The sequence below is a fragment of the Procambarus clarkii genome, chromosome 10 (assembly GCF_040958095.1).
Source record: "Procambarus clarkii isolate CNS0578487 chromosome 10, FALCON_Pclarkii_2.0, whole genome shotgun sequence".
NCBI lineage: Eukaryota > Metazoa > Arthropoda > Malacostraca > Decapoda > Cambaridae > Procambarus > Procambarus clarkii.
The window spans coordinates 27,226,299-27,237,290 of NC_091159.1; the positions used below are offsets into that span (position 1 = coordinate 27,226,299).

General features: G+C 40.5%; 1 protein-coding gene and 1 long non-coding RNA gene across 2 annotated transcripts in view; both read left to right on the forward strand.

The window, feature by feature from the left end:
* Positions 1 to 2,755: 2,755 nt before the first annotated feature.
* Positions 2,756 to 10,992, forward strand: part of LOC123746045 (titin homolog) — a 36,370-nt gene continuing 28,133 nt past the window's right edge. Inside the window, exon 1 of the mRNA XM_045727220.2 lies at positions 2,756 to 3,004. The gene's annotated coding sequence lies outside the window, so the exon portion shown is untranslated. The remainder of the gene's footprint in view (positions 3,005 to 10,992) is intronic.
* Positions 4,144 to 10,992, forward strand: part of LOC138363025 (uncharacterized) — a 439,332-nt gene continuing 432,483 nt past the window's right edge. Inside the window, exon 1 of the long non-coding RNA XR_011227986.1 lies at positions 4,144 to 10,795. This is a non-coding gene — a long non-coding RNA (uncharacterized lncRNA). The remainder of the gene's footprint in view (positions 10,796 to 10,992) is intronic.

Below are 10,992 nucleotides of genomic sequence, written 5' to 3' on the forward strand. Positions count from 1 at the left end.
GGGGAAAGGGAATGGTTACCTTGAGGTTACCTTGAGGTGCTTCCGGGGCTTAGCGTCCCCGCGGCCCGGTCGTCGACCAGGCCTCCTGGTTGCTGGACTGATCAACCAGGCTGTTGGACGCGGCTGCTCGCAGCCTGACGTACGAGTCACAGCCTGGTTGATCAGGTATCCTTTGGAGGTGCTTATCCAGTTCTCTCTTGAACACTGTGAGGGGTCGGCCAGTTATGCCCCCTTATGTAGGAGAAGGGAGACACCGTGGTGGTGGTGGGGGAGACTGGAGAACACCGTGGTGGTGGTGGGGGAGACTGGAGAACACCGTACGTGGTGGGGGAGACTGGAGAACACCGTGGTGGTGGTGGGGGAGACTGGAGAACACCATGGTGGTGGTGGGGGAGACTGGAGAACACCATGGTGGTGGTGGTGGTGGGGGAGACTGGAGAACACCGTGGTGGGAGAGAGGCGAGACACCGTGGTGGTGGGGGAGACAGGGGAACACTGTGGTGGTGGTGGGGGAGACTGGAGAACACCATGGTGGTGGTGGGGGAGACTGGAGAACACCATGGTGGTGGTGGTGGTGGGGGAGACTGGAGAACGCCGTGGTGGGAGAGAGGCGAGACACCGTGGTGGTGGGGGAGACAGGGGAACACTGTGGTGGTGGTGGGGGAGATTAGAGAACACCCGGCCCGGTCGACGACCGGGCCGCGGGGACACTAAGCCCCGGAAGCACCTCAAGGTAACCTCATGGTGGTGGGGGAGACTGGAGAACACCATAAACAGGCTACAACAGAAGTGGTGATGACGCACAGGCTGATCAATGACGTTGCGTGACGTCATTGATCAAGTTGTAACAAGCACGATGACGTCTTACAAGGCCATTAATCATGGCACGCATCAGAACTGCTCATGTTGTAGCTTGTATATTGTGGAAATATTAGCATATGGAGCAAATATTAGCTATTTTTTTGTGTGTATTCAATTGTATAAATCTCTGGTGCGCTCCCATTTGGACTACTGTATCTAAGTATGGAGACCACATACATCTTCAGAAGGACATAGCTGCTGGAGAAAGTGCAACACCGGGCAACAAAAATCATTCCAAAGCTAAGTCAACTCACATATCAGTTGAGGGCCACAGGGCTAACAACACTGCAAACCAGACATGACAGGGCGGATCTCATTGAAACTTTTAAAATACTGAACAATTTGGAGAATGTTGATCAGCACAATTTCTTCAAAAGGTCAAATGTAACACAAACAAGGAGCAATGGTGTACTGTGGTTTAGTCTTCATTTCTACTTAATGTTCTTAACTTACTTTATGTTCCATGTTGCTGCGTGTAATGTTCCATGTTCCATGATGCTGAGTGTAGTTTACCTGAGAGCCACTAACACTAGTGGCCTCGATGAGGACAGGAAGCCGGCGGCTTGTCAATGGTCCCCCAATTTGCCTTGATATTTTCCAGTTGTACTTTAAATGTTAACAGAGCTTTGGCATTTACGGCTTCGGCGGGTAGGCGGTTCCATGAGTTTATAACCCTGTGGGTGAAATGGCATCTCCTGTTCTCAGTCCTACATTGTTTGTTCCATGTCGTTTATAGTGTTCCATGTTGTTGTGTGCAATGTTCCATGGTGTGTGTAGTGTTCCATACATGAATGTTGCTATATAGTTTCCATTTAGTGCATTTCTCCATCCATTAATGTTTGTTATGTATAGGGGGTAACTATGTTAAATATTGCTGCGTAGAGTATAGGGAATATGGCTGAAGGTTTTACAAGCCCCCTGTCCACTTGTCTTGAGGATGATGTCTTGTCTTCATCGAGGCCACTAGAAATATAGACAGTAGCCCTAAGGTAATTTTTTAATTATCAAGGGAAAACGTCAAGCCATTACGACTTTATAGCACTGGGAAGAGGTCAGGATAAGGTTTCGGGCTGGGACAGGGGACACGAATAGTACCCAACTATTTGGACGGTCGGGGATTGAACCCCGACCTGCATGAAGAGAGTGCCCTACTTAGATTCGCATTTGCTAGCTGTATTATCGCATTAGCAAGTGTTGCAGCAAGACCAATGACGCCTGCGGCCAAGAAGGGGGTGGACCCTATATATCACCCACACAATCCCCAAACTCGATAACTTATCTATTGAACAGAAGAAAAATCTGTGTTTACAACATTCCCGTCGCGGTTGTCCTGCTATTTTTCCAGTAAAATAAATTCATTATCGTTGGCTACGTTCTTCGCGGAAATATATTAGACTGGAGCTTCAGAACTGTGATTATTTTCTGACTAATTAATAGCGCATTGTTTCATGGCACCAGAAGCGCTTTAGCCATATAATTCGAAAAACAATTATGTATCTGATATAAGAGTTTGTTAAACATGTGGAATTGTCAACAGAAGCGAAACATTATGCATAACGATGAAGAGAGGTGACACGTCGCGGGCCTGTAAACCGTGGTGTGATTGGTGGCGCCGCGGGGAAAATACAGCCTCACCGGAATCTTGAGTTCTGATTGGTCGTCGGCGGGAGACGCATGTTCCTATGTTACCAATGCGCATTAACAACACTTCCCTCCGTCCAAATTTATAATGAGGCTTCCTTCTCTGCGAATCATAAATGTATGAGACATATATATAAGGATTAGATAGTTTCTGAGGGCAGTAGTGTGGTTAAGAGGTGTGAAGGAGGTGGGTAAGATGGCACGAGAGGGGGTTAAGGAGGGGGTGGTGATGGCAACAGTGTGGACACGTTGAGGGGGGACTACACTATACGTGTGCTGATCGTGAACGGTGTAGACGGGGGCCGTGGAACAACTGTCCATAACCCGTACTGTGTACTGTATCTCGCACTCCCGCCGCCGTTGCATCGTCTTCTCTCGCGTCTTCGGGTGCTAGACGGTCTTGGCCTCACGTCGACTGTCAGTGCGTTTAAACAAGATTTTTTTTTATTCGATTGTTTGGCACTGGTCACCTGGAGCGGCCACTGGAGACCCTGTTTTGAAGGTAAATCACTGGTGATGTTGTGCCTTGGTTGTTACAAGTCACGTGTACAACACTACGGTAAACTTGTATATGGTTTAATTCAATGGTGCGTCTTTCACCACTATACACATCAAGTGCAATATATATATATATATATATATATATATATATATATATATATATATATATATATATATATATATATATATATATATATATATATATATATATATATATTATATATTTATATATTAGTATATTTTGGTAGCAGTCTTTCTTGTAAACATATATTATTAAATATGACCGAAAAAGTAAGATTAATAATTCTAACACGAATTTTCTCAATATTTCTTATGTTTCTTTTCACTGTCGATAGTAATTGAAAAATCAATTCTCCAAAATTCATTTTTATTTCTAGTCTGACGGGACACTTGGAAGCATTTCGTAATAACTTATTACATTTTCAAAGACTTTGGTTTACACACACACAACTATAACCTGCAAACACTAAACAGAGTTCTACTATGCTATCATTTAAACAGCTTTCATCTTATATACCCACATTTGGGTGAGGTGATATGTCACAACAGTTTTGGATGAGGTGAACAAAACTTTCAACACAAGACAGAGCAAACTTTCAACGCAAGACAGAACAAGGTGCAATGGGTATAAATTGGGTAAATTAAAGGGAAGAATGGAATTAACTGCCATTGGCCCATATTTCTTGATGCTTTTATATTGGTGCGGAGTCTTGAAGTGGGTAGAATATAGTTGTGCATTAATTGGCTGTTGAGTGCTGGTGTTGACTTCTTGATGTGTAGTGCCTCGCAGATGTCAAGCTGCCTGCTATCGCTGTATCTATCGATACATATATATGTATATATATATATTATATATATATATATATATATATATATATATATATATATATATATATATATATATATATATATATATACTGTATATATATATATATATATATACTGTGTATATATATATATATATATATATATATATATATATATATATATATATATATATATATATATATATATATATATATATATATATATATATATATACTGTAAATCAAATAAATGACTAATTTTATTTAGGGAAAAGTACATACATACACAATGAGTTACAAACAGAATGTTGGATTTGTAGATAAAGCATGTACTGTATTTACTATGCCTAAAGCCAGTAGTACACAAATACTTCAATTCAAACACATGCATGCATACATATGGAATCAGGGAACCACAGCCCCATACCCTACAATACCAGAGAGGGAGTGGGGAACCCTCCAGAAGCAGTTCAGCAGCCCCATAGAGAGAAGTGCAGCACCCCCACCTTCCATGCAATGGAAGCCCTCCCTGTCCCCCACTAAATTCCCATTCAGTCCCCCCCCCCTACCCTCCCAATCCCCCCTCTCCCCAAGCTCTCCCTTCCCACCCCATCTCTTAAACCATGACCACCCCAGCACCCACTGAACCTATGTTAAATATCACACAGCACCAACTCCATCCATGCAGCCCAGTCCATGGAACAACTTTCTACACTAGTGGATCAGCTAGTAAGAGTGTGTGATGATGGGAAGATGAAAGTGAACTTCAAAGTGCTATACACAAACATAGATTTAATTACATATAAATCAAGTGAACTTGGAGAGAGGACGCAAGAGGAAACCCCAGATGTAATAGCACTCATGGAAACAAAACATTCAGGCATCATACCAAAGTTCAAGTTCAAGTATGTTTATTGAGACAAGAAAGAAATACATCTCAAAGGGATAGAGTAGCTTAGGCTATTTCTACCCCCTATCATACCAAAGGCAGTGTTTCCATAGGACTACTATATAGTAAGGAAAGAGAGGGAGGGAAGAGGAGGGGGCTCTGCTGATAAGGAAGGACTGGAGGTTCAAAGAGATAGACATCTCAGGCTGTGAAGATTTCAGAGAGCAGGCACTATGGCAATGGGATGACCAAAGATAGAAGTAGTAATATATAATCCCCATTAAATGACAGAACCAAATACCTATTTGATATTCCAAGAGTACAACTTAGTCAAACTAGGAATGCTTTACAAATCAAGGGACCTCGAATGTGGAATGACCTTCCCAATTATGTTAAAGACTGTACCTCTCCCAACCAGTTTAAGATAAAAACTAAGTACTACCTAATTAACTCAATGTAACCTACCTCACCCCCAAAATGTCAACCCATGTCTTCTATTTTAAACAATGCTGTTTTGTTGACCAAATTGTATTTTTGCTTTTTTTCTGTTATGTTTCCTCCCCCCTTTTTTTCCATTCTTTTCTTATTTTTCTCATTACAATTTATGCTTTAATCTCAATTAGTATTAAGTTTTAGTCTTAGTGTTTTTCCTGCCCGAAACGCTTTGCGTAATAGTGGCTTTAGGCATTGTATGTTCTAGCTCTATCTATAAATCCATCAACTTTTGTATCTTACCTTGTATGTATGTACCTTACCTGAATAAAAATGTATTATTATTATAGAAGATCCAGACAAGAGTATGACAGAAACAACATGATAGACATCAATATGACAGAGAAAGTAGCTTCTATTGCCTGCAGGAAGAAATCTAAACTGTTAATAATGAGTGACTTCAACCATGGAAAGATAAACTGGGGAAATAGAGAACCACACGGTAGTACAGATTCATAAGAGAGCTAAAATATTAAGACGTGGCAAAAAGAAACTTTTGAAGCCAACATGTCAAGGGGCTCACAGAATAAGAGGAAATGGTGAACCAGCCAGATATGATCTGATATTCATCCTGGATGAGTCAGACATAAGGGAAGTCAAATCGAACCCCCTGTAGGAATGAGTGACCACATTATACCTGTACTAACATTGAGTATCTGGGTGAAGTAAGGATTGCGAAACGCATTGCGTAATAGTGGCTTTAGGCATTGTATGTACTAGCTCTATCTATATATCAATCCATTAATGTAACATCACTTGTATGTATATACCTTACCTGAATAAACATCTGAATCTGAATCTGGATAACCTACCCAAGGAAAGGACTGAAAAACAAAAGGATGGCATACTGAAGGGGAAGCTATGATGAGACGGGAAAATTTCTAATAGGAATACCATGGGAAACAGAGCTCAGAGTAAACTGTACAAGACATGATGGACTACATCACCCAGAAGTGTCAGGAGGCAGAAAACATGTTTATCCCGGCCCAGAAAGCAAAAAGGGAATCCGTGGTTCAATCAGGGGGTAAGGAAGCAAAGCAGCTAAGCAAGAGGGTATGGAGAAACTACAGAAATAACAGAACACCAGAGAACAGAGAGAGATACCAAAGGGCTGGAAATTAGTACCTCAGTGTGAGAAGAGAAGCAGAGAGGCAGTATGAAAACAACATGGTGAATAAAGCCAAGACCCAACCAAAACTGCTATACAGCCACATCAGAAGGAAACCAGTAGTGAAAGAACAGATGATGAAACTGAGAAAGGGAGAGGATGGGTACACAGAGAATGACAAAGAGGTGTGTGAAGAATTCAACAAGATATTCCAGGAGGTTTTCACAATAGAGCCAGGAGAAGTCCCTGAACCAAGACAGGTGGCAATAAACCAAGCAGCCTTAAAAGATATTGAAATTACCTGAAATGAGGTTAGGAGATATCTGCTAGATCTGGATGTGACTAAGGCTGTTGGACCTAATGGAATCTCACCATGGATGCTAAAGGAGGGCACAGAAGTGCTTTGTATGCCACTCAACATGTATATATAACAAGTCACTGGAAACATAAGACCTACCAGAAAGTTGGAAGACAGCTAATGTAGTCTCGATATACAAAAAGGGTGATAGGCAGGAGGCCCTAAACTACAGACTGGTGTTCTTAACTTATATACCATACAAGTTGATGGAGAATATCACAAGAAAAAAGCTTGTAGCACATCTGAAGAAAGCTTGAAGCACATCTGAAGAGAAAGGACTTTGTAACACATCATCAGCATTGGTTCAGGGATGGCAAATCATGCCTCACAAGTTTAATAGAATTCTATGACCAAGCAACACACATTAAGCAAGAAAGAGAAGGGTTTGCAGACTGCATTTCCTTGGACTGTCAGAAAGCTTTTGATAAAGTACCCCATAAAAGGCTGTTGCAAAAAAATGTTGGAGAAACTGACAGGAGTAATTGGTAAGGTGCTCCAGTGGATAAGGGAGTACCTAAACAAGGAAGCAGAGAGTTACTGTGAGGGGTGAGACCTCAGAATGGAGTGATGTTACCAGCAGGGTCCCACAGGGTTCTGTACTCGAATCTATCCTGTTTTTTATATACATAAATGATTTTCCAGAAGGAATAGACTCATTCCTCTCAATGTTTGCTGATGATGCTAAAATTTTGAGAAGGATTAAGACAAAGGAGGGCAGCAAGAGACTAAGATGGCCTGGACAGACTGAAGGATAGGTCCAATAAATGGTTACTGTTGTTTAACTCGAGCAAGTGTAAAGTGATGAAGATAGGTGTAGGGAGCAGGAGGTCAAACACAAGGTACTAGTTGGGAGATAAAATATTTCAGGAATCAGGAAGAGAGAAAGATCTGGGGCTTGGTATCATGCCAAACCTGTCTTCTGAAGACCACATCAAAATAATATCATTAGCAGCATACAAGGCTGGCAACCATAAAAGCTGCCTTTAGAAACTTGTGTAAGAAATTACTCGGAACCGTGTATATCCCATATATCAGACCAATACTGGAATATTTACCTGAGGGTCACTAACACTATTGGACTCAATGAGGACAGGAAGTCAGTGGCTTGTCAAATGTCCCCCTGTTTGTCCTGAGGATTTTTTTTCAAGTTGGATTTTAAAGTTCAGCAGAGATTTGGCATTTACGGCTTCGGTGGATAGGCGTTTCATGGGTTTATAACCCTATGGGTGAAAAGCATCTCCCATTTTTAGTCCTACACTGGCATGTATTTATTTATTTATGTACAGGAAAGTATAATAGGTTTGTGAGAGTACATAACATTGGTGTTCTTATATTCTTGTAAAGCCACTAACACTCAAAGTGTTTTGGCCAGGTTCTTAATCTAACAGATAAGTTTATTAAGATGTACATTGTAGCAATTTTGAGTTTAACATAATAACTACATATAAGTTAGTTAGTTTAGTTCATTTATTATGCACCCCATACCCATCTTGTGGGCGGTAGTGAAAAGAGTTACAGAGGCACATAATGGGCTCAGGGACTGAACCATATAAATTGATGAAAGTTATTACACTGGTGAAGTTGCATGTCTTAAGTACTAATATTGGGGGAGGGTGTAGCACAAGATAGGAAACTATGAGGCTGAAATTAGGTATGTTTTGGCTTTACTTTTCAATAAGGCATAGGTTGGACAATTTTTTAATTAATTAGGGAGTGCATTCCATAGATTGGGTCCTTTCATTTGCCTGGAGTGTTTGCACAGATTTAGAGTGACTGAGGATATCAAAGATATATTTATTTCTGGTGTGCTGCTCATGGGTTCTATTACATCTATCAAGGAAGAGTTTCACATTAGGGTTAGCATTTAGGAACACGGTTTTGTATATGTAAATGGCACAAGAGAATGTGTGGTGTGAGTGTATGTTTAGCATGTTTAGGAATTTAAACAGAGGGGCTGTAATGTCTGAAGAGGGAGTTTGTTATACAGTAGTTCTGATAGCAGATTTTTGCTGGGTGATGATGGGTATGAGGTAATTTGCAGTGGTTGAATCCCATGCACAAATACTGTATGTAAGATAGGGATAAATTAGTGCATAGTATAATGAGAGGAGAACAGATTGGGGAACACAATACCTGATTTTATAACAAACTCTGTATTCAGACAACACACAACCCCTCTGTTCAAGTCCCTTAACATGCTAAACATACACTCACTCCACACATTCTCATGTGATATCTACATGTATAAAATCTTGTTCCTAAATGCTTATCTTGAGTTGAAACTTTTCCTTGATAGGTGTAATAAAACCCATGAGCACCACACCATAAATAAATATATCTTTGATATCCTCAAAGTCAAGCTAAATCTATGCAAACACTCCATGCAAATAAGGACCCAGTCTTTGGAACTCACTCCCTGATGAATTAAAAAATTGTCCAACCCATGTCCTGTTCAAAAGTAAAACCAAAAAGTACCTACTTTCATCCTCATAGTTTCCTACCTTGTGCTTCAAACTCACACTGTATCTTGTACTACCCACTTCCCCAATATTAGTACTTAAAACTAATTACTGTAAGTACCTACTGAAACTGCAAGCAAGAACTCTTATCCTAACTCAGCTCATCTGAACCATGCCCCTAGAGACTCATTTATTTCATGAGATTATTATATAAATGATTAGGAATAAACTTTATTTAATTCTAAGTAACAGTCATGTAAGTAACAGGATGAACCAGTAGCCAACTGTTTGCCAGCGTCTTCATATGATTGGTTGACCTGATCTCCCATGTATCAATCTGCTGAGTGAACAAGTTCTAGATACGAGTAAGCTAGGAATGAATGATAGCTAATCGAGTGATGTTCTTGAAAAAGGCAATTTCAGCATGAGCCTCTTTTTTTTTATTCTGCTCTATTGAGGACTATACTCAGAGTTAGTTCTTGAAGGTACTGTAGTTCTTTATTAGCTCTATTGTGGTGCCCGAGATGCCTAGTGCTTGAAGCTTTGCTACTAGTCCAGAGTGCCAGACCTGATCAAAGGCTCCTGCTATTAACACTTTTGCGCTATCTGAACGCGCCGGCGCGTCCGGTTTCGTCTAACGTAAACGCATAGTGGACATAAAGTTATGTCAACTTTTAAAATATTTGTATAAAATTCAATTTTTATCCTATTTACTTTGGGTTTGTTTTAAACTGCGCGCTATGAGGCTCTCTTTCTCACCACTAGGCCGCATGGTACAATAAGTTCATGAAAGGTGTGGATAACTTCGATCAAATGGTATTTTGTCTCAAACGGGTTGCAGGTGGGTGACTTTAGCCGTTTATACTGGTAATGCTTCCCCCATATCATGTATTATATGCATATGTCTGTTTAGGGAATTTTATTCCGATCAATATACAACCAAAAATAACTGTGTGCAACAAGTATAAACTTGACAAACATAACAAAAGTAAAAACATTTCGTGTGTGTTTGACGCTCACTGATATGTTCCAGCGTTGTTTTATATTTGGCGCTATTCTAACTTACGCTTTGTTGATATTTTTTACCTATGGGCACATAGAACATTCTATTGCGAACACATTGACACAAAAATGAATGACGTACATAGAAAATTAATGTCATGAGAGTGAAATAAGTATAAACTTTCAAAGCGCCGTGTGTCGTCCCGTCACCGATACCGGGTAACAATTTCACCACTTCCCACACTCTTGCGGGCGGGCCGCAATCATTATTCTACGCTTATATTCATATCACCGTGTTGGGAATTTCATTGCGAGTCCATTGATACCAAAATTAACGCTGTAGAACAAGTGTGGAGGTGATTACAATCCCAAGAGTAAAAACATTTTGTTGCTGATGGGCGCTCACGGCGAGTCATCTTCGTAGTTATTTATTTGGTGCTGGTATCCCTATACGTTCCGTGACTTTTTTTACTGATGTTCTTCTAGCGAATTTTATTGCGAACACGTTGGTACCAAAATGAAATACGTAGCATGAGAACTAAGGTCAGAAGAGTAAAAAGAGTATACACATTTTTGTTTTTACGCTTAAGCGATAAAAACGCAGCGCGCACATTCGGTTGGCTGAGTGACCTTTGCGGAGAGCGCGAAAGTGTTAAGGTCTTCTTGTAGGGCATGACAGTTGTCTGAGTTTCTTTTCTTCCCTAGTAGCTTGGCATATCAGCAAACATGTTCATATATTTCTGGTTGATCATTTAAATAGACAATAAAGATTACTGATGCTAGAACTGAACCCTGTGGTTCTTCAGTGCCACATGATTCTCCAATCTGATACATTTCTCCAGTCAGATATATTT